This window comes from Pongo pygmaeus, chromosome 8 (assembly GCF_028885625.2).
Source record: "Pongo pygmaeus isolate AG05252 chromosome 8, NHGRI_mPonPyg2-v2.0_pri, whole genome shotgun sequence".
Classification (NCBI taxonomy): domain Eukaryota; kingdom Metazoa; phylum Chordata; class Mammalia; order Primates; family Hominidae; genus Pongo; species Pongo pygmaeus.
This window is the reverse complement of record NC_072381.2, coordinates 36,354,548-36,379,424: the sequence shown is the minus strand read 5'-3', so window position 1 is coordinate 36,379,424 and position 24,877 is coordinate 36,354,548. Positions and strand designations below refer to the sequence as shown.

At 43.2% G+C, this 24,877-nt stretch overlaps 1 protein-coding gene and 2 long non-coding RNA genes across 8 annotated transcripts in view; 2 read left to right on the top strand and 1 right to left on the bottom strand.

Moving 5' to 3' along the window:
• The window catches only part of LOC129006051 (uncharacterized), a 112,425-nt gene that overhangs the window by 9,620 nt on the left and 77,928 nt on the right, over positions 1 to 24,877 (top strand). The window lies entirely within an intron of this gene.
• CCNY (cyclin Y) overlaps positions 1 to 24,877 on the bottom strand; it is a 305,685-nt gene that overhangs the window by 229,238 nt on the left and 51,570 nt on the right. The gene's annotated exons all lie outside the window — the stretch shown is intronic.
• On the top strand, positions 7,984 to 12,277 carry LOC134740147 (uncharacterized). The gene is made up of 2 exons (XR_010127406.1): positions 7,984 to 10,472; positions 11,378 to 12,277. It is a non-coding gene; the product is annotated as an uncharacterized LOC134740147 (long non-coding RNA).

Here is a 24,877-nt window from a genome sequence, read left to right as displayed (position 1 = left end):
TTTTTAATTTTTTTTTTTTTTTTTGAGACAGACAGGGTCTTGCTATATTGCCCAGGCTGGTCTCAAACTCCTAGGCTCAAGCAAACCTCCCAAAGCACTGGGATTACACGTGTGAGCCACCACACCCAGCCTAGAAGCAATGGTTCTGATCCGGGAAAAGTGCAGCCTGGAAACTCAGCATTCTGTACAGAATCCTAGTTCTTAGACTAAAAGGCATCAACTGGCACAATTTCTTGCCTTTGGGCACTGAACGTGTTAGCTTCCATTTTATTTAACTTACTGTAAAATTATATTAGCTATGCTGCCACTTAAGCCAAGATGCTTTCTGTCTAGTCACTTCGGTTCCATCCTTTCGAGGGCCCTGCCGTTTCATTGCCTCTCCTTTCTCATTCCCCTCCCCAAGGTTGTACTTTGAGTAACTGTATGTGCATTTTCCTGTGCCTTTTCATTATTAAAACACTGTAAAAGGCAATGTCTCCAAAATACAAACAATAGTCTTCTCCATTGAAAAATATTTTCCAGGCCAGGCACTCCACTGTGCCACTGCACTCCACCTGGATGACAGAGTGAGACTCTGTCTCAAAAAAAAAAACAAAAAAACTCATTAAAGTGTATAACTAAAATGGGCCCATTTTATTTTATGTAAACTGTATCTCAGTAAAGTTTATTTATTTATTTTTGAGACAAGGTCTTGCCCTGTTGCCTGGGTTAAAGTGCAGCGGCATAATCATGGCTCGCTGCAGCCTTGAACTTCTGGGCTCAAGCGATCCTCCTTCCTCAGCCTCCTCCCAAGTATTTGGGACCACTGGCATGTGCCACCATGCCCAGCTAATTTTTTTTTTAAGAGATGGGGTCTTGCTGTGTTGCCCAGGCTGGTCTCGAACTTCTAACCGTGAGAGATCCTCCTGTCTTGGCTTCCAAAAGTTCTGGGATTACAGGCATGAACCACCAGGCCTGAGCAAAGTTGATTTTAAAAAATGAAAGAGGGGCCAAGCGCAGTGGCTCACGCTTGTAATCCTAGCACTTTGGGAGGCCGAGGTGGGTGGATCACCTGAGATGGGGAGTTCAAGACCAGCCTGACCAACATGGAGAAACTCTGTCTCTACTAAAAATACAAAATTAGCTGGGAGTGGTGGCGCATGCCTGTAATCCCAGCTACTCGGGAGGCCTCAGCTTGAACCCTGTAGGCAGAGGCTGCAGTGAACTGAGATCACGCCATTGCACTCCAGCCTGAGCAACGAGAGCGAAACTCTGTCTCAAAAAAAAAAAAAAAAAAAGGGACTGTGCTTGGTGGCTCACACCTGTAATCCCAGCACTTTGGGAGGCCAAGGCGGGTGAATCACCTGAGGTCAGGAGTTCGAGACCAGCCTGGCCAACATGGTGAAACCCCTCTCTACTAAAAATAAAAAAATTAGCCAGGTGTGGTGGCACACGCCTGTAGTCCCAGCTACTCAGGAAGCTGAGGCACAAGAATTGCTTGAATCTAGGAGGCAGAGGTTGCAGTGAGCCGAGATCATGCCACTGCATTCCAGCCTGGGTGACAGAGTGAGACTCCATCTCAAAAAACAACAAAAATGAAAGGGAAATAAGAGTCATTACCAATATAATTGGGTTTAAATTTTTAGTTAAAATCGAATTTTAACTGGGATTGCCAAAAATGTCCTTAACTTCATATCTCCAAATAAAACTTTTGCAGTTAATTTATGTTGTTTATACAGCTAGCTAATTCTCTATATTTTTATAGTATGTTGACACTTAAAATTTCAATCTCTTCTAGTGGTTCCATGAGTGGGACTGAGGGGATGATGGGTATTCTCATTATAGCCTTCAGAAGGCTGCCTATATATAAGTGTGCACAAATAACTATTATTCAGAGAATTAGAATCATCACAAAATATCTTTTTTGAAGGATAAATATAGGCTAATTTATCCTTTATGACTGTTAAATATAGCCTAATGTTTCTTTTATTCTTCAGACCCATTTCAACTTTATAGAAAAAAAAGTATGCACAAAAGCAGCACTCTATAATTTAAAAAAAATTCCTTATTGGTCTTTTGAATTTTGGTTCTGCATAACTATGAGTTTCTCATCAGGCCTCTCTAGACTACTAAAGCCTAAACTGATGCTTCCCCCATCTCAGCTCTTAGAGGGATTACTGGGTGTCTTGTTTATTTGGCAATTCCATGCTTACAAACTCTTTTCAATGAGATCTTCAGCTCCTTGAGACCACAGTAGATACCTAAGTATTTGTCGGTATAATTTTGTTGTATTGATTTACTGAATTCAAAGGGTTTATACAAATATTTTGTTTACAGGGTTTCATTACAAATCCAAATAAGCTCATATGCTTAGTAATTCCAAAAATGTAGGTATTCAGATTAGCATTGCTCATTCATGCCATTTAATTTACAGAGCTCAGCTGCAGTAATTTTCTTCAGTGGATGATGTAAGGAAGGCATTGGCAGAGGAGTAAGAGACTTGGCTTCAGAGTGGGCAGTAATAGGGCTAAATCTGGTTTTACAAAGCAGGTACTGTAAAGCTCTCATTGCCTCTCTGAGGACAAGGCTTTGAGCTATGAGTGCCAGGGTCCTCTGTCTAAGTGGAGGCTTCTTAAAGGAATTGAGCCTCATTTCCTGGGTTTCAGGTATTTCTTTTTCACATTCCCTTTGTACACCAAATATATTTAGTATTTATTATCTTTGAGGTTTAGACCTTTGGATTTTTTTTTTTTTTTTTTTTGAGGCAAAGTCTCACTCTAGCCCAGGCTGGAGTGCAGTGTTATGATCTCAGCTCATTGCAACCTCTGCCTCCTAGGTTCAAGCGATTCTCCTACATCAGCCTCCTGAGTAGCAGGGACTACAGGCACATGCCCACCATGCCTTGCTAATTTTTGTATTTTTAGTAGAGACGGTTTCACCATGTTGGCCAGGCTGGTCTCAAACTCATGACCTCAGGTGATCTGCCTGCCTTGGCCTCCGGACATGCTGGGGTTACAGGTGGGAGCCACCACGCCAGGCCACAGTTTGATGAGTTTTGAGAAAGTAATATACGCATGTAACCACCATCACCACAATCAAGATCTAGAACATTTCCATCACCCCAAAATTCCCTGGTACTCGTCCCTGGTCCCAGGCAAGCCCTGATCTGTTTTCTGTCACTGTGGATCAGATTTGTCTTTTCTAGAGTCTATAAAAATGTGATCTTATAAAATGTGTAGACTCTTGTGTGTAAGGTTTCTTTTCCTCAGCATAATATTTTTAGACTTGTCTGTGTTGCATGAATGAGTGGTTCATTTCTGTTTATCACTTGAGTATTTTTCCAGTGTATGTGTATACCACAATTTGTTTATATACCACAAATGTTGATGGACATTTAGGCTTTGTCCAGTTTTGTCTATTATAAATAAAGCCATTATGAACATCTATGTACAAGTTTTTGTGTGGACATGTTTTCTCTTGGGTAAATATCTAGGAGTAAGACTACTGGGTTGTATGCTAAGTGTATGTTTAATTTTAAAAGAAATGGCACCCGGGTGCGGTGGCTCATGCCTGTAATCCCAGCACTTTGGGAGACCGAGGCGGGCAGATCACCTGAGGTCAGGAGTTCGAGACCAGCCTGGCCAACATGACGAAACCCTGTGTCTAATAAAAATACAAAAAAATTAGCCAGGCATGGTGGCACACACCTGTAATCCCGCTACTTGGGAGGCTGAGGCAGGAGAATCGCTTGAACCTGGGAGGTGGAGGTGAGAGTGAGCCAAGCTCACACCACTGTACTCCAGCCTGAGCGACAGAGCGAGACTCCATCTCAAAAAAAATAAAAAATGGCCAAACTGTTTCCCAAAGTCCTGGTACCATCTTACATCCCACCAGTAAAGTTATGAGAGTTGTGGTTGCCCTACATTCTCACCAATACTTGCTATTATCAGTCTTTTTAATTTTCACCATCCTAATGGCTACATAGTGATATCTCACTGTGGTTTTACTTTGCATTTCCCTGATGGCTAATGATGTTGACATATTTTTGTGTGCCTGTTGGATACTAATATATCTTTGTAAAGTGCCTATTCAGTGTCTTTTCCAATTTAGTTGGGTTGCTAATAATTCTTCATATATTCTAGATACAATACCTTTGGCAGGTATGTAGATATGTGTTGTGTGACTATTTTCTCCCAGTCTGTGACTTGTCTTCATTTTGTTAGCATTGTCTTTTGAAGAGCAGAAGTCTTTAACTATGTAAAAGTCTAATGTTTTGCTATCTTCTTTTATAGCTCTCGTCTTTTTTTGTTTGTTTTTGTGTGTGTGTGTGTGTGTATTCAATTATCTAAGAACTCTTTGACTCCCTTCAGATCATGTAAATGTTCTCCTATGTTTTATTTTAGAAATTTTAATTTTACCTTTTTTTTTTTTTGAGACAGTCTTGCCCTGTCACCCAGACTAGAGTGTAGTGACACGATCTCAGCTCACCGCAGCCTCTGCCTCCCAGGTTCCAGCAATTCTGCCTCAGCTTCCCAAGTAGCTGGGACTACAGGAGGCAAGCACTGCCACGCCCAGCTAATTTTTGTATTTTTAGTAGAGACGGGGTTTCACCATGTTGGCCAGTATGGTCTTGATCTCCTGACCTGGTGATCCACCCGCTTTGTTCTCCCATAGTGCTGGGATTACAGGCGTGAGCCACCGCAGCCATCCAAGTTTTACCTTTTAAGCTTAGGTACATGATCCAATTTGAGGTAAATTTTGTGTATGAGTAAGTTAATAATCAATGTTCATTTTTTCCCATATGGATATCCAGTTTTTCCTGTACCATTTGTTGAAAAGACTGTCTTTCCCCTATTGACTTACTATGGCCACTTTGTCAAAAATTACTTGCCCATAAACATGCGGGTTCATTTATTTTGTTCCATTGATCCAAATGTTGATCCTATAATAATAATGTAGCTTTATAGTCAGTCTTGAAATTAGATAGTTTGAATATTCCAACTTTGTTGTTCTTTTTCAAAAATTTTTTGCATTCTAAGTCCTTTGCATTTTTATATAAATTTTAGAATAAGTTATGTAAGTGCCTGCTGGGATTTTCTTTTTTTTTCTTTTTTTTTGAGACAGGGTCTTACTATGTCACCCAGACTGAAGTGCAGTGGCATGATCACAGGTCATTGCATCCTCAACCACCCAGACTCAAGCAATCCTCCTGTCTCAGCCTTCCAAGTAACTGAGACCACAGGTGCGCACCACCACACCTGGCTATTTTGCTGCTGTTTGTTTTTGTAGAGATGGGGTTTCACCACATTGCTCAGACTGATCTTGAACTCCTGGGCTCAAGCAGTCTTCCCACCTCAGCCTCCAAAAGTGCTGGGATTATAGGTGTGAGCCATCGTGCCCCACCCCTGCTGAGATTTCAGTTAAGATTACATTGTATCTATGGAACAATTAGGGAAAAATGGTCATTATCATGTTTAGTCTTGTAGTTCATAGACATAGTATATCTCCATTTATTTGCACCTTTAATTTTCAGCATAACATTCAGCAATGTTTTTATAGTTTTAATTGTATAGGTGCCTTGCATGTATTACGGTAAATTTATCCCTAACTAGTCCATATTTTTGATACTATAGTAAATGGTGTGTGTGTATTTTTTTTTTTTTTTAGACAGAGCCTCACTCTGTCACCCAGACTGGAGTGCAGTGGCATAATCATAGCTCACTACAGCCTTGACCTCCTGAGCTCAAGCAGTCCTCCTGCCTCAGCCTCCCAAGTAGCTGGGATGACAGTGTGCACCACCACACACAGCTAATTTTTTTTTTGGGTATTGCTGTGTTGCCTAGGCTGGTCTCAAACTCCTGGACTCGAGTGATCTTCCCTTCTCAGCCTCTCAAAGTGCTGGAATTACAGGCATGAGCCACTGTGCCCAGCCAGAGGTATTGTCTTTGATACTATAGTAAATATTTTATTTAAATTTCCAGGTGGTCATTGCTAGTATGCAGAAAATATTTTTTTGCATTAACCTATGCTAAAGTCACTTACTATTTTGATTTGCCTTTCATAAAGATTCCTTAAATGTTTCTACATAAAGATTCCTTAAATGTTTCTACATACACAATCATGTCGTCTGCAGATAGTTTTATTTCTTCTTTTCAATCTGTATGGTTTTCTTTGCCTTTTTCTTGCCTATTGTACTGGCTAGGACTTCCACTGTAATGTTTAATAGAAATCCTGAGACTGGACATCCTTGCCTTATTTTCAGTCTGAGGAGAAAGGATTCAGTTGTTCATCATTAACAGATGATGTTAGCTAAAGGTTTTTCAGAGCTTGTGTACTCTACCAGGATGAAGAAGGTCCCTTCTATTTCCAGTTTGCTAAGAGTTTTAAAATTGTGAATGGGTGGCGAATTTTGTTATTTTTCTGCATCTAATAAGAGAATCATATATAGTTTTTCTCCTTTGTTCTGTTAATATGGTAGGTATATTGATTTTTTTAGTGTTAAACCAAGCTTGCATTCTTGGGATAAACCCCACTTAGTCATGATGCATTATCCTTGTTATATATTGCTGAATTCAGTTTGCCAAAAATTTAACTAAGGATGTTTGCATCTGTATTCAGTGAGGTATACTGTATTCAGTGAGGTATTCCTTTCAATGTCATTGTCTCGGCTCAGACAATGACTAGAGAAGTCATCTTTCTTTATTTTTAGAATGAGTTTGTGTGTGTTTGTTATTATTTTTTCCTTAAATATTTGATAGAATTTACTGCTGAAGCCACCTCAGTCTGAAATTTCTTTGCAGGAAATTTTAATTCAGAATTAAATTTCCTTAGCATATATAGGGCTTTTTTCTTTTTTCTTTTTTGAGACAGAATGTCACAGTGTCTCCCGGGCTGGAGTGCAATGGCGCGATCTCGGCTCACTGCAGCCTTTGCCTCCCGGGTTCAAGCAGTTCTCCTGCCTCAACCTCCCAAGTAGCTGGGATTACAGGCGCCTACCACCATGCCCAGCTAATTTTTTGTATTTTCAGTAGAGACGGGGTTTCACTATGTTGGCCAGGCTGGTCCCAAACTCCTGAGATGAGGATAATTTTTTGTATTTTTAGTAGAGATGGGGTTTCACTATGTTGGCCAGGCTGGTGTCAAACTCCTGACCTCGTAATTCACCCACCTCGGCCTCCCAAAGTGCTGGGATTACAAGCGTGAGCCACCATGCCTGGCCTTCTTTCTATAGTTTCTTGAATCACTATGGTTAATCTGTGGCATTCAACCAATTTGTCCATTTTATCTATGCCATTGAATTTATTTACATAATTATAATCTTTTTTTGTTTTAATGTCTGCAAGATCTGTGGTGATATCATCTCTTTCATTCCTAATGGTGGTAATTTTTTCTTTTCCTGCTTGCTCTTATTGTTTGTTTGTTTGTTTGTTTGTTTTGAGACAGGTTCTCATTCTGTCACCCAGACCAGGCTGGAATACAGTAGCGATCATAACTCACTCAGCCCCAAACTCCTGGTCTCAGGCAGTCCTCCTGCCTCAGCCTCTCAAACTGTTGGGATTACAGGCATGAGCCACTGTGTTCAGCCTCTTTTAATTCCTATATGTATTAGCCAGTTGAGGTGGCTTGCTTGAACCCTAGAGTTCTGGGCAACACAGCAAGACCTCATCTCTACAAATAATTTTAAAAATTAGCTGGGGCATGGTGGCGCACACCTGTGGTCTCAGCTACTTGAGAGGCTGAGATAGGAGGATCACTTCAGCCCAGGCAGTCAAGGCTTCGGTGAGCCATGATCCCGCCACTGCACTCCAACCCGGGTGACACTGTGAGACTCTGTCTCAAAAAAATAAAATAAAAAATAAACTATAGAAAATCTGAGTAGCCCTATATGTACTAAGGAAATTTAATTATCAATTAAATTGTCACCTGAGTAACAGAGTGAGCCCATGTCTCAAGGGAAGGGGAGGGGAGGGGAGGGGAGGGTCTTGTATTTACTATTTCCTTCCTTTTACTTTGTTTTACTTTGGTTTAATTTGGTTTACATTGGTTTAATTTGTTCTTCTTTTACTATTTTTTTTACTGAATCATCATTATTGTTCTACCACTCGAATCACTGCATTGCTGTTGCTAAATGACCAATAGACCAACAGATCCTTGCATAGAAACAAAAAAAGCCCTTGCTTTTCAGTATTACCAAAGGGAAATGTATAGTCAGAACTGCAAGAAAACTGCCTTGTGATCCGGCTTTTGTCACATTTTAGTTTACAATACATGAGCATAAAGTAGCTACTCAACTACCTCGAACATAAGAGAATCATTTACCTTTCTGCATATAACCTAATTAAAACCATATCAGATCCAGCAAAACTGATTTTCATCTCTCCTCAGTAGATATAGGAGTATATATTAATATTTCTACTTCATGACTAGATAGGGGACTAAATTAAAATTCTCTACTCAGTTCTCAGTTGTAAGGCCCACAGTTGCACATGGGTAGGAGGGTAGTTGCACGTGCACAGAGTTGGTGGTCACAACTCTGCTTTCTTGCCCTTCTCCTTAACATGGAGCTATTTAATCTTATTTATTTATTTATTTATTTAGAAATAGGGTCTGGCTCTGTCACCTTGACTGGAGTACAGTGGCACAATCATGGCTCACTGCAGCCTAGAACTCCTGGGCTCAAGTGATGTTCCCACCTTAGCCTCCCGAGTAGCTGGGACTATAGACACACACAACCATGCTCTGCCAATTTTGAAATTTTTTGTAGAAATGAGGTCTCCCTATGTTGCCCAGGCTGGTCTTGAACTCCTGGCCTCAAGCAGTCCTCCCACCTCAGCCTGCCAAGTGCTAGGATTACAGGCAAGAGCCACAGCGCCAGGCTGGAACTATGTAAGATAGCACTTAGCCCTGCATGTACGTGTTACTAACAATGGTTGTGTAGATCACTCCTCCAAAGGGAAAGTCTCTCTAGATGGGTTTTTGCCCCAATTAAGCAATAGCTTCCTCCAAACGGTGCTCACCTATCCATTGACTGGGATATTTGAAGACAAAGTGAGTCTTCACTCATCGTCACCATTCCCTATGTCCCCTTTCCCTGGGAGCACACACACTTAGGAAGGCAGTGCTGCTTCCTCCACAGCCGGCCAGGATTTGTGAAATGTCTCTCAAGGAAATGTGCTCTCTTCCATGCTCAGAGACGCCACGTGGTCACAGTGCAGTCTTCATGCAGTTGTAGCTTAGACTTCCAGATTCAAAGGTCAGAAACCAGCTTGGAATTTTCCTGGTCCTAACTCAAACCTGGCATAAGTCAAAGTTGAAATCCAACAGGTTCCAAAGGAAATCAGATTAAACACATGTGCTGCTTGGTCATGCAAGGACCCTGGAGTAGAGAAGTAGGTATTGCCGTCTTGGTCATGAAAGCCACAACATCACCTGCAAGAGGACAGGCACTTAGTTCTATTCACTGCTGTGCCCTCAACTCCTGGAATAAGACCTGGTACAGTGTGATCAGAAAATATTTATTGAGTGTCAGGTACAGTGGCTCATGCCTGTAATCCTAACACATTGGAAGACCAAGGTGGGAGGATCACTTGAGCCCAGGAGTTTGAGACCAGCCTGGGTGACACAGGGAGACCCTATCTCTATAAAAAATAAACTTAAAAAAAATTGGGCGGGGCACAATGGCTCACGCCTGTAATCCCAGCTCTTTGGGAAACTGAAGCAGATGGATCATCAGAGGTCAGGAGTTCGAGACCAGCCTGGCCAACATGGTGAAACCCCCATCTCTACTAAAAATACAAAAATTAGCCGGGCGTGGTGGTGGGCACCTGTAATCCCAGCTACTCAGGAGGCTGAGGTAGGAGAATCACTTGAACCCAAGAGGTGGAGGTTGCAGTGAGGCGAGATTGCACCACTGCACTCCAGCCTGGGCGACAGAGTGAGACTTGGTCTACACGCTTTGTAATCTAAAACATTCTCTACCAATACCTCAATCAGTGAATTCTTGCTTTATTGATACATTCTAGTATTCAGTCGTGATTTTAATATGCTATTTTGGTACTTTCTGCTTTCAGTTTTCATTGCTGTGGGTATTGCCTTAAACAGAAACAAAAAACTAAAACAATTTTACAACCATCCAAAAGAGGCTTGGAAACTTTTTTTTGGCTAGATATCCATAGCACAATTTAATTCAGTAAACATAAACAGTTAAAATTATTCCAGTACACAACCATGTTTTAAAAAAGAGCTTACACCCAATTTTGGCAACAACACCCAGGAAATAAGCATTCTTTTACATTTGGTTCAAACTTTCTGAATGGCAGTTGTGCAACACTTGTTGTGAAAAACTTTAGAATATTATTAACATGTTAATCCCATATTTCCATTTCTGTGAATTCATCCAAAAGAAATAACCATGGATATGGGTAGAGACAGAGCCATATGGAATGCACACCGCAGTGGAGAACACATGGCCCAGCTCTGCCATCAAGGAAAAGGTGAGAACATGGGGGAAGATTTTATCGAAGTTTCTTTTCTGGGGCATGTGCTCAGGTTAAACACCTGCTCTGTATCTCTAGCTTCCGACCCCTACCTCTGGCCAGCTCTGTTACTCTAGTACACTGCTAGGCAGGCAGAGTATGGCCAAAGTATTCACAATAGTGCATCAGTAAATCAACTGGGATCCACACAATGGAATATACTAATGCATCATTAAAAATCACATTGTAAAAGAAGATTTAATAACAGAAAAAAATGCACTGTATATGATACATTTTTAAAATGTTACTTATGCCAGTCACAATAAAAGACAAATACTGTCTGATTACACTTATATGGGATAGAGTAGTCAATATTATAGAGACAGAAGGTAGAAATGGGTCTGGGTGGAAATTAGAATGAAATATTCTCAGTGTTTCAGTTTTACAAGATGAAAAGAGTAATGGAGACAGATGGCAGTGGTGGTTGCATGACATTATGAATGTACACGATTAAAAATGGGTAAGATGGCACAGTGAGATACCATCTCACACCAGTCAAAATGGCTATTACTAAAAAGTCAAAAAAATAACAGATGCTGGGGAGCTTGTAGAGAAAAGGGAATGCTTATACACTGCTAGTGGCAGTGTAAGTTAGTCCAGCCACTGTGGCAATTTCTCAAAGAACTTAGAACTATCATTTGACCCAGCAATCCCATTACTGGGTATATACCCAAAGGAATACAAATTGTTCTGCCTTAAAGACACATGCATATGATTGTTCATTGCAGCACTCTTTATAATAACAAAGACATGGAATCAACCTAAATGCTCATCAACAGTAGACTGGATAAAGAAAATGTGGTTCATAAACACCATGGAATACTATGCAGCCATAAAAAAGAACGAGATTATTTCCTTTGCAGGAACATGAATGGAGCTGGAGGCCATCATCCTTAGTAAACTAACACAGGAGCAGAAAACCAAATACCACATGTTCTCACTTGTAAGTGGGAGCTAAATGATGAGAACACATGGACACAAAGAGGGGAACAACAGACACTGAAGCCTCCTTGAGGGAGGAGGGTAAGAGGAAGGAGAAGATCAGAAAAGATAACTACCAGGTACTATGGTAGCTTAGTACCTGGGTGATGAAATAATCTGTACACCCAACCCCCATGACACAAGTTTACCTATGTAACAAACCTGCACATGTATCCCTGAAACTAAAAGTTTTTTAAAAAGTTATTTAATATATATATATTTTTTTTTTTTTTTTTTTTTTTTGAGATGGAGTTTTGCTCTTGTTGCCCAGGCTGGAGTGCGGTGGTGCAATCTCGGCTCACCACAACCTCCACCTCCCAGGTTCAAGCGATTCCCCTGCCTCAGCCTCCCTAGTAGCTGGGATTATAGGCTTGTGCCACCACGCCCAGCTAATTTTGTATTTTTTTTAGTAGAGACGGGGTTTCTCCATGTTGGTCAGGCTGGTCTCGAACTCCCGACCTCAGGTGATCCACCCGCCTCGGCCTCCCAAAGTGCTAGGATTACAGGCATGAGCCACTGCACCCGGCAAAAAGTTATTTAATATTAATGGGACAATACTCATTGCAAGAATCAAACTTCAATTGCTAGCATAAGTAAATGACAGGCAGGAGATATTGAAAATGCAATCTTATAGACATTCAAGGAGAGGACGCAGGACATTTCTGTGTCATAAATGTACTATGGAAAATAAAAATGAGAAAAATTGAAATAAAATACAAGAAAAGGTTATGATGATAAATTTCATATTATTTTACCACAATAAAAAAAATTTTAATTATAAATGGTGTGATATGTTTTGGCTGTGTTCCACCCAAATCTCATCTTGAATTATAGCTCCCACAATTCCCACGTGTTGTGGCTGGGACCCTGTGGGAGATAATTGAGCCATGGGGGCAGTTTACCCCATACTGTTCTCTTGGTGGTGAATAAGTCTCATGAGATCTGATGGTTTGATAAGGGGTTTCCCCTTTTGCTTGGCTCTCATTCTCTCTTGACTGCCACCATGTAAGATGTGCCTTTTGCCTTCCACCATGATTGTGAGGCCTCCCAGCCACATGGAACTGTGAGTCCATTAAACCTTTTTCTTTACAAATTACCCAGTCTCAAGTATGTCTTTATCAGCAGTGAGAGAACAGACTAATATGAGTGATCTTATTACCATAAAGGGAGAATGAGGACTATAGACACCAAAATATGAGATTGGGATTACAGCTCGTTTTTATTTTCTTTTTCTGTTTATCTTTCCAGTTTTCTATGATGAATGTTTCATAATCAGAAAACAAAATTAAATGTTTCCAGCCCCACAAAAAATAACCAGTTTTTTACTTTTTTTTTTTCGAGATGAAGTCTCACTTTATCTCCCGGGCTAGAGTGCAGTGGCGCAATCACGACTCACTGCAACCTCCGCCTCCCAGGCTGAAGTGATCCACCTCAGCCTCCTGAGTAGCTGAGACTGCAGGAATGCACCACCACACCAGGCTAGTTTTTTAATCTTTTTTGGTAGAGATGGTGTTTCAACATGTTGCCCAGGCTGGTCTCAAACTCCTGGACTCAAGCGGTTCACCTGCCTCAGCCTCCCAAAGTGTTGGGATTATAGGCATGAGCCACCGTGCCCAGCCATTTACTTTTAATCTTAGTAATTTATACAGAACCAGTTGTCTGGTGTTGTGGTCTCTCCCTACTCTGAATTGACTGGATGGTTGTGTAGATTGGGCTTGGGCACACTGGGTGGAGCCCAGAGTAAGGTGAACCACCTGGAGGCTCCCGTGCCTCAATCCTGCAGCAGGCACAGGCACCGGACTTTGTTGACAGTGAAAAAGTGCTTGTTGCAGAGAGCCTGAAACAGACACAAACTCGGGGAAGTGACAGTTACATGCGCAAAGAGACCTGAAGGAATCTGTAAGTATCACCAGCTAACGAGCGACACAGCTCTACCTGTACATCCTACTTCAGTACCTTAATATAAAGAAAACAAATACTTCACAATCAAATAATTTGCTGCAATGTAAAGTAATTTGTGAAAATGGTATATACTATGTGGAATCTATATGTCCCCAGAGATGAGACTGGAAAGACAGTTATCATGAAACCAGTCTTTGGCCTTTGGCAGTTTCCAGTTTTTGCCACACTTTCAAACTCGAGTCCACGTGAGCCAGCCGCAGCCATTTCAGGATCATGTGAAAGGGATCATCATCCCTGGACTCTAGGAAATTGAGGTGTGGGAAAGGTAAAGGAACTGGCCCTAGGGTGTTGTATGCAAGTTGGAAGCAAAGAGACAACTAAGACGACATCTCCTGATTCCCAGTCCAAGGCACTTTTAATGACCTGCAATGCCTAGAAGGAAAGGTGGTAAGAAATCATAGGAAAAAGCCTAAGAGCTAAGCTAAAGGAAAGAGGCTGGGAGCACTGACTCACTCATGCCTGTAATCCTGGCATTTTAGGAGGCAAGGCAGGAGGACGGCTTGAGCCTAGGAGTTTGAGGCTACAGAGAGCCATGATCACACTGCTGAATTCCAGCATGGGCAACAGAACAAGACCCCAACTCTTAAAAAAAAAAAAAAGTAAAAAGGAATACTCTATTGGGATAATGATAAGGGTAATTTTCCCATTTCCTCAGCATAGTGCCCTCTAAAGATGTGTTCTACAAGATGGGGGGCAGAGGCACATACCCCAGGATGAGATGGTTTACTAGGAGGTAAAATAAAATCTATGGTTCATTTTGTCGCAAAAGAGGGAGAATGGCCTGGTACCCTCACATCGTACTACGTTAGACAGCCATGGATCAGGAATGATCCATGTGGTGCCCTGAATTGGTTGTGAGGGCACCATAGTGAAAAGGATGTAGGGCCCACATGCATTAGTTTGCACAGACAGGGGTTTACAAGTACCTAATTAACATGATTTTTTTTTTTTTTTTTTTTTTTTTTATGAGACAGAGTCTCACTCTGTTGCCCAGGCTGGAGTGCAGTGGCATGATCTCGGCTCACTGCAAGATCCGCCTCCCGGGTTCAAGCAATTCTCCTGCCTCAGCATCCCAAGTAGCTGGGACTACAGGTGCCCGCCACCACACCCGGCTAATTTTGTTTTTGTATTTTTAGTAGAGACAGGGTTTCACCGTGTTAGCTAGTATGGTCTTGATCTCCTAACCTCGTGATCCGCCTGCCTCAGCGTCCCAAAGTGCTGGGATTACAGGCGTGAGCCACCGCGACCAGCCAATATGAATTATCTTACATAGCTTTACTAAACCCTTAGTCAAGTGCAGGGTAAACATAATGGCAATATAATTGATTCTAACAAGAAGGAACCAAACAAAAAAAACATTTTTTTTAGATAGAGTCTTGCTCTGTTGCCCAGGCTGGAGTGCAGTGGCATAATCACAGCTCACTGTGGCCACAAACTCCTGAGTTCAAGCCATCCTCCCACCTCAACCTCTCAAGTAGCTGGGACCACAGGCACACACTACCACGCTTGGCTAATTTTTAAATTTTTTGTAGAGAGGGGGTGTCCCTACCTTGCCCAGGCTGGTTTTGAACTCCTGTGCTTAAGCAGTCCTCCCGCCTTAACCTCCCAAAGTGTTGGGATTACAGGCGTGAGCCACCACACTCAGCCAAAAACTTTTTTTGAGGGGGCGGGGGACGGGGTCTCCCTCTGTTGCCCAGACTGGAGTGCAGTGGCACAATCTTGGATCACTGCAGCCTCGAACTCCCTGGGCTCAAGTGATCCTCCCACCTCAGCCTCCCAGGTAGCTGGGACTAAAGGCACATGCCACTATGCCTGGCTAATTTTTGTATTTTTTGTAGAGACAGGGTCTGGCCATTTTGCCCACACTGGTCTTGAACTCCTGGGCTCAGGTGATCCACCCGCCTCAGCCTCCCAAAGTGCTGGGATTACAGGCATGGGCCACTGCGCTCAACCAAAAATAATTTTTTAATTATCAAGAACATTTGAAATATAAAATTATATCCTGTATTTTTTGTTTGTTAATTGAGACAGGGTCTTGCTCTGTGGCCCAGGCTGGAGTGCAGTGGTACAGTCATAGCTCACTGCAGCCTCTAACTCCTGGGCTCCAAGGATCCTCCTGCCTCAGCCTCTCAAGTAGCTGGGACTACAGGAATGCACCACCATGTCTAGCTAACTTTAATTATTTTGCTTTTGTAGAGACAGGATCTGGCTATGTTGACCAGCCTGGTTTCCAACTCCTGGCCTCAAGCAATCCTCCTGCCTCAGCCTCCCAAAGTGTTGGGATGATAGGCATGAGCCACTGTGCCTTCCAATCCTCTTGTTTTGTTTTGTTTTGGTTTGGTTTTGTTGAGACAGGGTTTCACCATGTTGCCCAGGCTGGTCTCGAACTCCTGGACTCAAGCAATCCTCCCACCTCGGCCTCCCAAAGTACTAGGATTACAAGCATGAGCCACCATTCCCAGCCAATCCTCTCTTTTTAATAGTGAACTCACCCTGGTGACTAATATAACTTAAGATGTTAGCTAATCATAGTAGTGTGTATGTATAATTTAAAACTATACATATATTAAGACTGCTCAAAAAGTAATCACACTACAAAGGCTAAGCAATCAAAAAAGCTTGGAGAAGACACACGAATGACCAACAGTTGTATGAAAAATGCTCAGCATCACTCATCATCAGCAAAATGCAAAGCAAAACTACAATGAGATATTGCACCCCAGTTGCAATGGCTATTGTCAAAAAGACAAAAAATAACAAATCTTGGTGAGGATACAGGGAAAGGGGATATACACTGTTGGTGAGAATGTGAGTTAATACAGCCATGGAAAACTATATGAAAGTTCCTCAAAAAACTACAAATCAAAACTACCTTTGATCTAGCAAGCCCACTGCTGGGTATATATCCAAAAGAAATAAGCATATCAAAGAGGTACTGTACTTGTATGTTTGTTGGAGCACAATTCACAACAGCCAAAATATCAACCCCAGTGCCTATCAGCGAATGAATGGATAAAGAAAATATGGTACATATATATGATGGACTATTATTCAGCCATAAAAAAGGATGAAATCCTGTCATTTGCAGCAACATGAGTGGACCTGGAGGACATTATGTGAAATGAAATAAGCCAGGCACAGAAAGACAAATACCACATGATCTCTCTAATATGTGGGAAACTTAAAACAGTTGATCTCATGGAGTTAGAGAAAAGAATGGTGGTTCCCAGCTGGGTGAGGTGGCTCGTGCCTGTAATCCCAGCACTTTGGGAGGCTGAGGCGGGTGGATCACAAGGTCAGGAGATCAAGACCATCCTGGCTAACATGGTGAAACCCCGCCTCTACTAAAAATACAAAAAATTAGCCGGGCGTGGTGGCAGGCGCCTGCAGTCCCAGCTACTCGGAAGGCTGAGGCAGGAGAATGGCGTGAACCCAGGAGGCGGGGCTTGCAGTGAGTGGAGATTGCACCACTGCACTCCAGCCTGGGCGACAGAGCGAGACTCAGTCTCAAAAAAAAAAAAAAAAAAGAATGGTGGTTCCCAGAAGCTAGAAAGGGTAGAGGAAAGGAAAGGGAGGATGAGGAGAGGTTAATGGGTATAAAAATACAGTTAGAATAAGTTCTAGCGTTTGCTAGTACAGTAGGATGACTATAGTTAATAGTAGTTTACTGTATATTTCAAAATAGCTAGAAGATTTGAAATGTGCCTAGCACAAAGAAATGATAAGTGTTTGAGGGGATGGATATCCTAATACTCTGATTTAATCGTTACACATTATATGCATCTATCTAAATATCACGTGTGGCCTGTTAGCTTGGTTGGTTAGAGCATGGTGCTGATAACACTAAGGTCACAAGTTCAATCCCCATACAGACAAGTTCAATCCCCATACAGGCCACAGGATGAGACATTTGGGGCTTCATTTACCCGAATGAAGAGCTTTTAATTCAAGTGGTCCGAATCACCCCTGCACTGAATCCAAAATTCAGACGTTCTCTTACTGGCCAGACACTGTGGTTCACTCCTGTAATTTCAGCACTTTGGGAGGCCAAGGCAGGCGGATCACCTGAGGTCAGGAGTGTGAGACCAGCCTGGCCAACATGGTGAAACCCTGTCTCTACTAAAAATACAAAAATTAGCTGGTAGAGATGACACCATCACACTCCAGCCTGGGTGACAGAGCGAAACTCTGTCTCTAAATAAATAAATAAATAACACATGTACTCCAGAAATATGTATAACTATCATGTGTCAATAAAAAATTAGTTTTTAACAAAGACTTGGATGTTGGGCACAGTGGCTCATGCCTGTAATCTCATCACTTTGGGAGGCTGAGACAGGAGAATCGCTTGAGCCGAGGAGTTCGAGACCAGCCTAAGCAACATGGTGAGAGCTCATCTCTACAGAAAATTCAAAAATTAGCTGGGCATGGTGGTGTGTGCCTGCAGTCCCAGCTACTTGGGAGAGTGAGGCAGAAGTATCTTGAGCCCAGGAGTTCGAGGCTGCAGAGAGCTTTGATGGTGCCACTGCACTTCAGCCTGGGTGACACCAAGATTCTGTCTCTGAAAAAAAAAAAAAAAAACCCACTGCTCTTCCTCTCCACCTGTCATCCCCAAGCCTCCCAGGTAGATTCTCCATCACCCAGAGGCAGGTGGGGAATTCCTCCACCCTCACAGTCCACTGAATCTGAGTCTGCTTCCTCACAGGACCTGAGTGATTGCTGACCTATCCCATGTGGAGGGCCATTCTTCCTTGAGACACTGTTTCTGTTTTCCTGATTTTCCTGTAACCATCCAAACCAATCACTCTTTTACCCTTTGTGGCCACTTTTCCTTACTTTAGCTGTGAGCCACTGCCTTGCAGATGTAGCCTTTCCCTCTGCATGGCTGATTCTCAAATCTTTGTCTCGAGGCTTGGCCTCCCCGATATACCTCAGTCTCCGTCTGTTCAAATGTTTACAAGATTCCCACACGTTCCCCTAAGCTTGATATGTGTAAAACAACACCTCCTTTCCCACCCACCTTCCCTGTTTTCCTGGCCTGGTCGAAGATGACTATTTTCAGGACTGCTGAGGCAAGGACTCTGAGATCACTCTCACCCTCCCTCTCTCATTGACCATCGTCATCCAAGCTGTCACAGACACCTGTCAATATTGCCTTCCAGGGGTCCCCTAGACTTCACCGTTTCCTTTTTGTTCTTTTTGCCCCAACTCTGAGTCCTCGCCAGGTCACATCCGCATGGCTGCTACTCCCTTTCGTCTGGCTGCCTTCTCTCAAGCTGAAATGAGCTCTTATCTGCCGGTAGCCCATCAGTCTCACATTATACATGTCACTCAGGCTCCCCCACGGATGCCCTGTTCCCACTAGAATATTGGCTTCATTGGGTCCCTGCCCTCCATACCTCTTCCAGTCTCCCTCTCTGTCCAGACTCTCATACCTCACACACTCCTCTTCCCTCCTCCCCATGGGCTCGCTCCATCACGCAGGCTGGAGTGCAGTGACACGATCATAGCTCACTGCAGCCTCAAACTGTCAGGCTCAAGTGATCCTTCCACCTCAGCCTCCCAAGTAGCCAAGACTACAGGTGCATGTTACCATGCCCAGCTGTTTTTTACTTTTTAGTTGAGATGGAGTCTCACTGTGTTGCTCAAGCTGGTCTTGAACTCCTGGGCTCAGGCGATCCTCCCACTTTGGCCTCCCAAAGTGCTGGGATCACAGGCATACATAAGCCACTGTGCCCAGCCTCCCACCTCCTCCTCTTTTGCATGCTCTGCCATCAGGCAATCTGTGATCCTGCTCCATTCTAAGCTCTGCCATGTGTTAGTGCTTTGATCTTAGACAAACTAACAGCTCCAAAACCTCAATTTCTTTGTCAGTAAAATTATTACTACCTCGGCCTGGCACGGTGGCTCATGCCTGTAATCCCAGCACTTTGGGAGGCCGAGGCGGATGGATCACTTGAGGTCAGGAGTTCCAGACCAGCCTGCCCAACATTGTGAAACCCCGTCTCTACTAAAATACAAAAATTAGCTGGACGTGATGGTGGTCACCTGTAATCCCAGCTAGTCAGGAGGCTGAGGCAGGAGAATCACTTGAACCCGGAAGGCGGAGGTTGCAGTGAGCCAAGATTGCGCCATTGCATTCCAGCCTGGGCAGCAGAGCAAGACTCCATCTCAGAAAAAAATAAAAATAAATATAAATATAAATATAAATATATACATATATATGTATATTACCTTATTTCGGGGTTGTTGAAAGGATGAAAATGGCATCATGCATGGAAGGTTATTTAGCCCAGTACCTAGCACAAAGATCTTAATTGTGTGTTTTAGGATTAGCAAAACGTGATTGGCAAAATCAGAGTCATATGGCAAACACTCAGTTGGGTGAGTGAGTCACAGGAATAGGTGTTTAATGTTTGTTGGCTTAACAACTTGCAAGCTCTAACATAATCTCCGTCCTCTGCTAACATTATCTGATAGCTCAGATGCTGAAACATTTCATTCTTCTTTAAACTCCATGGCGTTTATGCGCGTGGGCCGCCACACCCGGGCTGACTCTTTTTTGTAATTCTTTCACATGTGTTGTTCCATCTGTCTAACTAGTTTTCAAGTTCCTCGAGGACAAGGATAATGATATTATTACAGCTGACATTTCTTGAATGTGGACTATGAGCTAGCATTTTCAATTTATAAACTCGCTTAACCCGCACCACAGCCTGATAAGGGAGCTTGCTGTCATCATCCCGGAGTTATGAATCAGGAAACAGAGGCCCAGGTTGCCAGCGTGTTACCCGAGGGCACAAGGTTAGTGAGCAGCAGCACTGAGGCACTGCAGCCCAGCCCAGTAGCGAGGTGTGTTGCCGTGTACTGCTTCCTAGGGTGCGGGACTGCATGCCCTCAGGTGAGTAGGAGAGAACTTACTCACTGATTCCCTGACTGATGGAAACCCTTATCCTTTGCAGCTACACGTGCTTTTCTAGTAGATGCCTGGGCTCCTGGACATATTGCTCTGAGGCTATTGACAGCACTCCTGCCATCCTCCTGGCCCCCTAAGATAAAACTTTCTTTAAAGAGCGTCCTAAAAACCAGATTTACACACAAAAGCCAGGATGACTCCTAGCGGATGTTTTGCTACCTGAAGGTTGTTATGTCATGTAGAAAATGAAGGAGGAAAGACAGAAAAGGAAAAGAAGGGGAAGGAGGGGAGAGGACATGTGGGAGAAGGGGTGAGGACAGTGAACAGACCGGGGAGTACCAGAAAGACCAGCTCTTCCCAAACAGCTTCTGCCATGATGCTTGCTTCATGCTAAATGACCCACAAACTTCATTCATGTGTGGGTTTGCCCTTGTGCCTTCTTGGTCCCCCGAGCAGGGACAGAGTTCTGCTCAGAGAAGCTGGAATGGACCAAAAGCCAGGGAAGGGGCTGGTGGAAACCCAGGCAGGCCTCCCTCAAGTGGCATGATCTCAGGAAATGGAAATATTGTACAAAGAAGCAAGATGCCTGGCGCCAACTTCCATGCTGTGCTGAATGACAAATCCAAGATGGTTGGCCAGGTACGGTGGCTCACGCCTGTAATCTCAGCACTTTGGGAGGCCGAGGCAGGTGGATCACTTGAGGTCAGGAGTTCAAGACCAACCTGGCCAACATAGTGAAACCCCGTCTCTACTAAAAATCCAAAAATTAGCCAGGTGTAGTGGCGTGTGCCTGTAATCCCAGCTACTCGGGAGGCTGAGGCAGGAGAATCACTTGAACATGAAAGGCAGAGGCTGCAGTGAGCCGAGATTGCACCACTGCACTCCAGGCTGGGCAACAGAGTGAGACTCTGTCTCTCATAAACAACAACAACAAAAAAATGGCATATGAAACATGAATTTTAAGTAAAAAATTACACAGGATGTGTTACTATACTGGAAACTAACTTTGGAAAATAGGAGTAGATTTCCTGCACCTTATGTCAACTCCTTCTGTGATAGAAACGAAACCCACTCTAATGATCCCAAGCATATCTGTAAAGTCTTACAAGGGGTCAGACTGGCAGCACCATCCACAGGGACATTACCTCTAAGGATCATATATCAAGAGCCAGATCCCAATCAGGAAATTTCTTACACCATTGTCAGTACAAAGGGCACTCAACAAGCATCTTTTCCAAATGGACATCTACCCAGAAGTATCCACATAACCCAATCATCAATACTCAGAAAGAAGAAGATATTAGAACTGTTCTTTCTTTCTTGCAGAGGTGAAAATAAGGAGGATTAGGAAGATGAAGTCATGGCAATGAACGATAAGTAGCACAAACCTTACCTAATCTTTGTCTCATTTAACTGGGTAAACAGCAGCTCTGACACAATTATATGCCCCCAGATGCTGCTGTGACATTACAAGGTTACAGTGAACACAGTATCAGCTGATGCCATTGAAATAAACGTGCAGATTTCCAAAACCAAAGTGTTTGCATGTAATATATATTTCATGTTCCTGTCCCCTCAAACCTGTCTTGAAGCTGATTTCATGTAACATCCTCTAGACTTGAAGGAACATCACTCCACATTTCAAAGAGTAACAGCATATATTTTTACAATTTACTCCTTAGCAGGGGGGAATTATAGCAATAACTGTAGGAAATTTTTCTCTTGTACAATAAACTGAAAGCTTTGTAAACATAAAATGACAATTTTCATTAAAAAGCACGTTTACTTTTGGTATTGCCAGTTACGTAAAGGAAAAATGTCTTCAGGCAAAAGGACACCTGGCCATAACCTTTTCCTGACAAGTCTGGCTCCAGTTTTCTCCAAGCAATGTCAGATTTTATATTTTTCCAAAAGAAACAAACGGGAATGCCTCATGAATTGTTCCTGTAGATTTTTAGTTCAATACTACATGACACTTGTATATTAGGCTCCTAAATACTGTGTAACACAGCAACAGGGATGAGAGTCACTACTCTTAGACCACACTTGAATTAGTGTCTCTTCCATCCACCCACTTTTTTTGGCTCTTCTTCCTCTGATCTCCCCTGCCTTGAGGCTCAGCACTCCCCCTAACACCCTAGTGGTTCTCAACCTGGGCAATTATGCCCCCAGGAGACATTTTTGGTTGTTGCAACTAGGGGATGCCACTGGCATGTAGTGGGTAGAGGCCAGGGATTCTGCTAAACATCCTACAAGGCACAGGACAGCCCCCAAAACAAAAATGATCTAGCTCCACATGCCAATAGTACTGTGACTGAGAAAACCTGCAATATGCTAACCAAACCACTTTTAATTAAAAGAAGAAAAAAGCCTTTTCAAGAACTTAAAACGGCTCTTATTAGATTATAAATTGTAACCTCCTCAGCCTTACTTTCAACACCTTTCCCAATCCATTTCTAACCTACCTGTCACCTGAACTGAGCAAACCTATGCTGAGCTCCCCCACGTGCAGGAGATGCGAAGCTACTGAAAGAGGAAGAGGGGTCGGTGCTTTCCAGAAGCCCATCCACGGGTGCAGGAGACAGAGAAACTGGAGCATGTGGCTAGCACCCAGTAGGTATCAGGAATGATCTTTCCTTTCTTCCTAATTAGCTCTAATTCCAGGCTGACTGTGATGGGTGGGTAAAGAGTGGTGGATCCTAGTCTTTTCCCCACATCATAATCTGTGCTCTTGTTTGTCTTTTAATCTATTAGGAAAATTTGAAAGACTAGGTTTTTTTCTATGTGACATATATCTACCTTTCTTTCTTTCCTTCCTTCTTTCCTTCTGTCCTTACTTCCTTCCTTTCCTCTTTTTTTTTTTTTTTTTTGAGACAGAGTTTCGCTGTTGTCGTCCAGGCTGGAGTGCAATGGTACAATCTCGGCTCACCGCAATCTTCGCCTCCCAGGTTCAAGGGATTCTCCTGCCTCAGCCTCCCGAGTAGCTGGGATTACAGGCATGCACCACCACATCCAGCTAATTTCGTATTTTTAGTAGAGATGGGGTTTCTCCATGTTGGTCAGGCTGGTCTCGAACTCCCGACCTCAGGTGATCCGCCCGCCTCAGCCTCCCAAAGTGCTGGGATTACAGGCACGAGCCACCATGCCTGGCTTTCTTTCCTCTTTCTTTTTAAGAAACATGGTCTTTCGCCTGTAATCCTAGCACTCTGGGAGGCCGAGGCAGGACGATCACCTGAGGTCAGGAGTTCTAGACCAACCTGATCAACATGGAGAAACCCCGTCTCTACTGAAAATACAAAATTCGCCAGGCATCATGGTGCATGCCTGTAATCCCAGCTACCCGGGAGGCTGAGGCAGGAGAATTGCTTGAACCCAGGAGGTGGAGGTTTCGGTGAGCCAAGGTCATGCCATTGCACTCCAGCCTGGGCAACTAGAGTGAAACTCAGTCTCAAAAAAAAAAGAAACAGGGTCTTACTCTGTCACCCATGCTGGAGTGCAGTGATGCAGTCATGGCTCACTGCAGCCTGGAATCCCTGGGCTCAAGTGATCCTCCTGCCTCACCCTCCCAAATAGCTGGGACTACACGTGTGCCACCACGCCTGGGTAATTATTTTTATTTTTATTTTTATTTTTGTAGAGACAGGGTCTCACTATGTTTCCCAAGCTGGTCTCGAATTCCTGACCTCAAGCAATCCTCCTGCCTCAGCTTCTCAAAGTACTGGAATTACAGGCATGAGCCACCGTGCCCAGCCTCCTTACCTTTATAATTTCTAATAAATATTGTTTTGGTTATACTGAATAAGCATGCCATACTAACAAGAAGCTTTTATGCTAGTACGTCTCAAAATGTTTTAGCAATTTTCTACTCAGCCTTATCTGTTCATGGTCTCTCTGCTCTTGCTACTAATTGAGAAATTAATATTGTTCTCAGTGGCTATGATGTAGATTGAATTGTTCAGCCACAGATTTTTCATCCTGAGATGCCCTTGGGTGCCTGCTAGTTGTTTTTCTTAGGTTGGCTGTTTTGTTCTTCATCTTAAAATATTAACATGTCGGGGCAGGCACAGTGGTTCATGCCTATAATCCCAGCACCTTGGGAGGCTGAGGTGGGTGGATAACCTGAGGTCAGGAGTTCAAGACCAGCCTGGCCAACATGAAGAAACCCCGTCTCTACTAAAAATACAAAAATTAGCCAGGCATGGTGGTGCATGCCTGCAATCCCAGCTCCTCGGGAGGCTGAGACAGGAGAATCACTTGAACCCAGGAGACGGAGGTTGCAGTGAGCCGAGATCACGCCACTGCACTCCAGCCTGGGTGACAGAGCAAGACTCTGTCTCAAAAAAAAAAAAAAAAAAAAAAAAGATTAAGATGTCAAAGTATTAACCTGCTGTTTTGATAGAAAAATAGCAATGAGGATGGGCATGGTGGCTCATGCCTGCAATCCCAGCACTCTGGGAAGCCGAGGCAGGTGGGTCATGAGGTAGGAGATCGAAACCATCCTGGC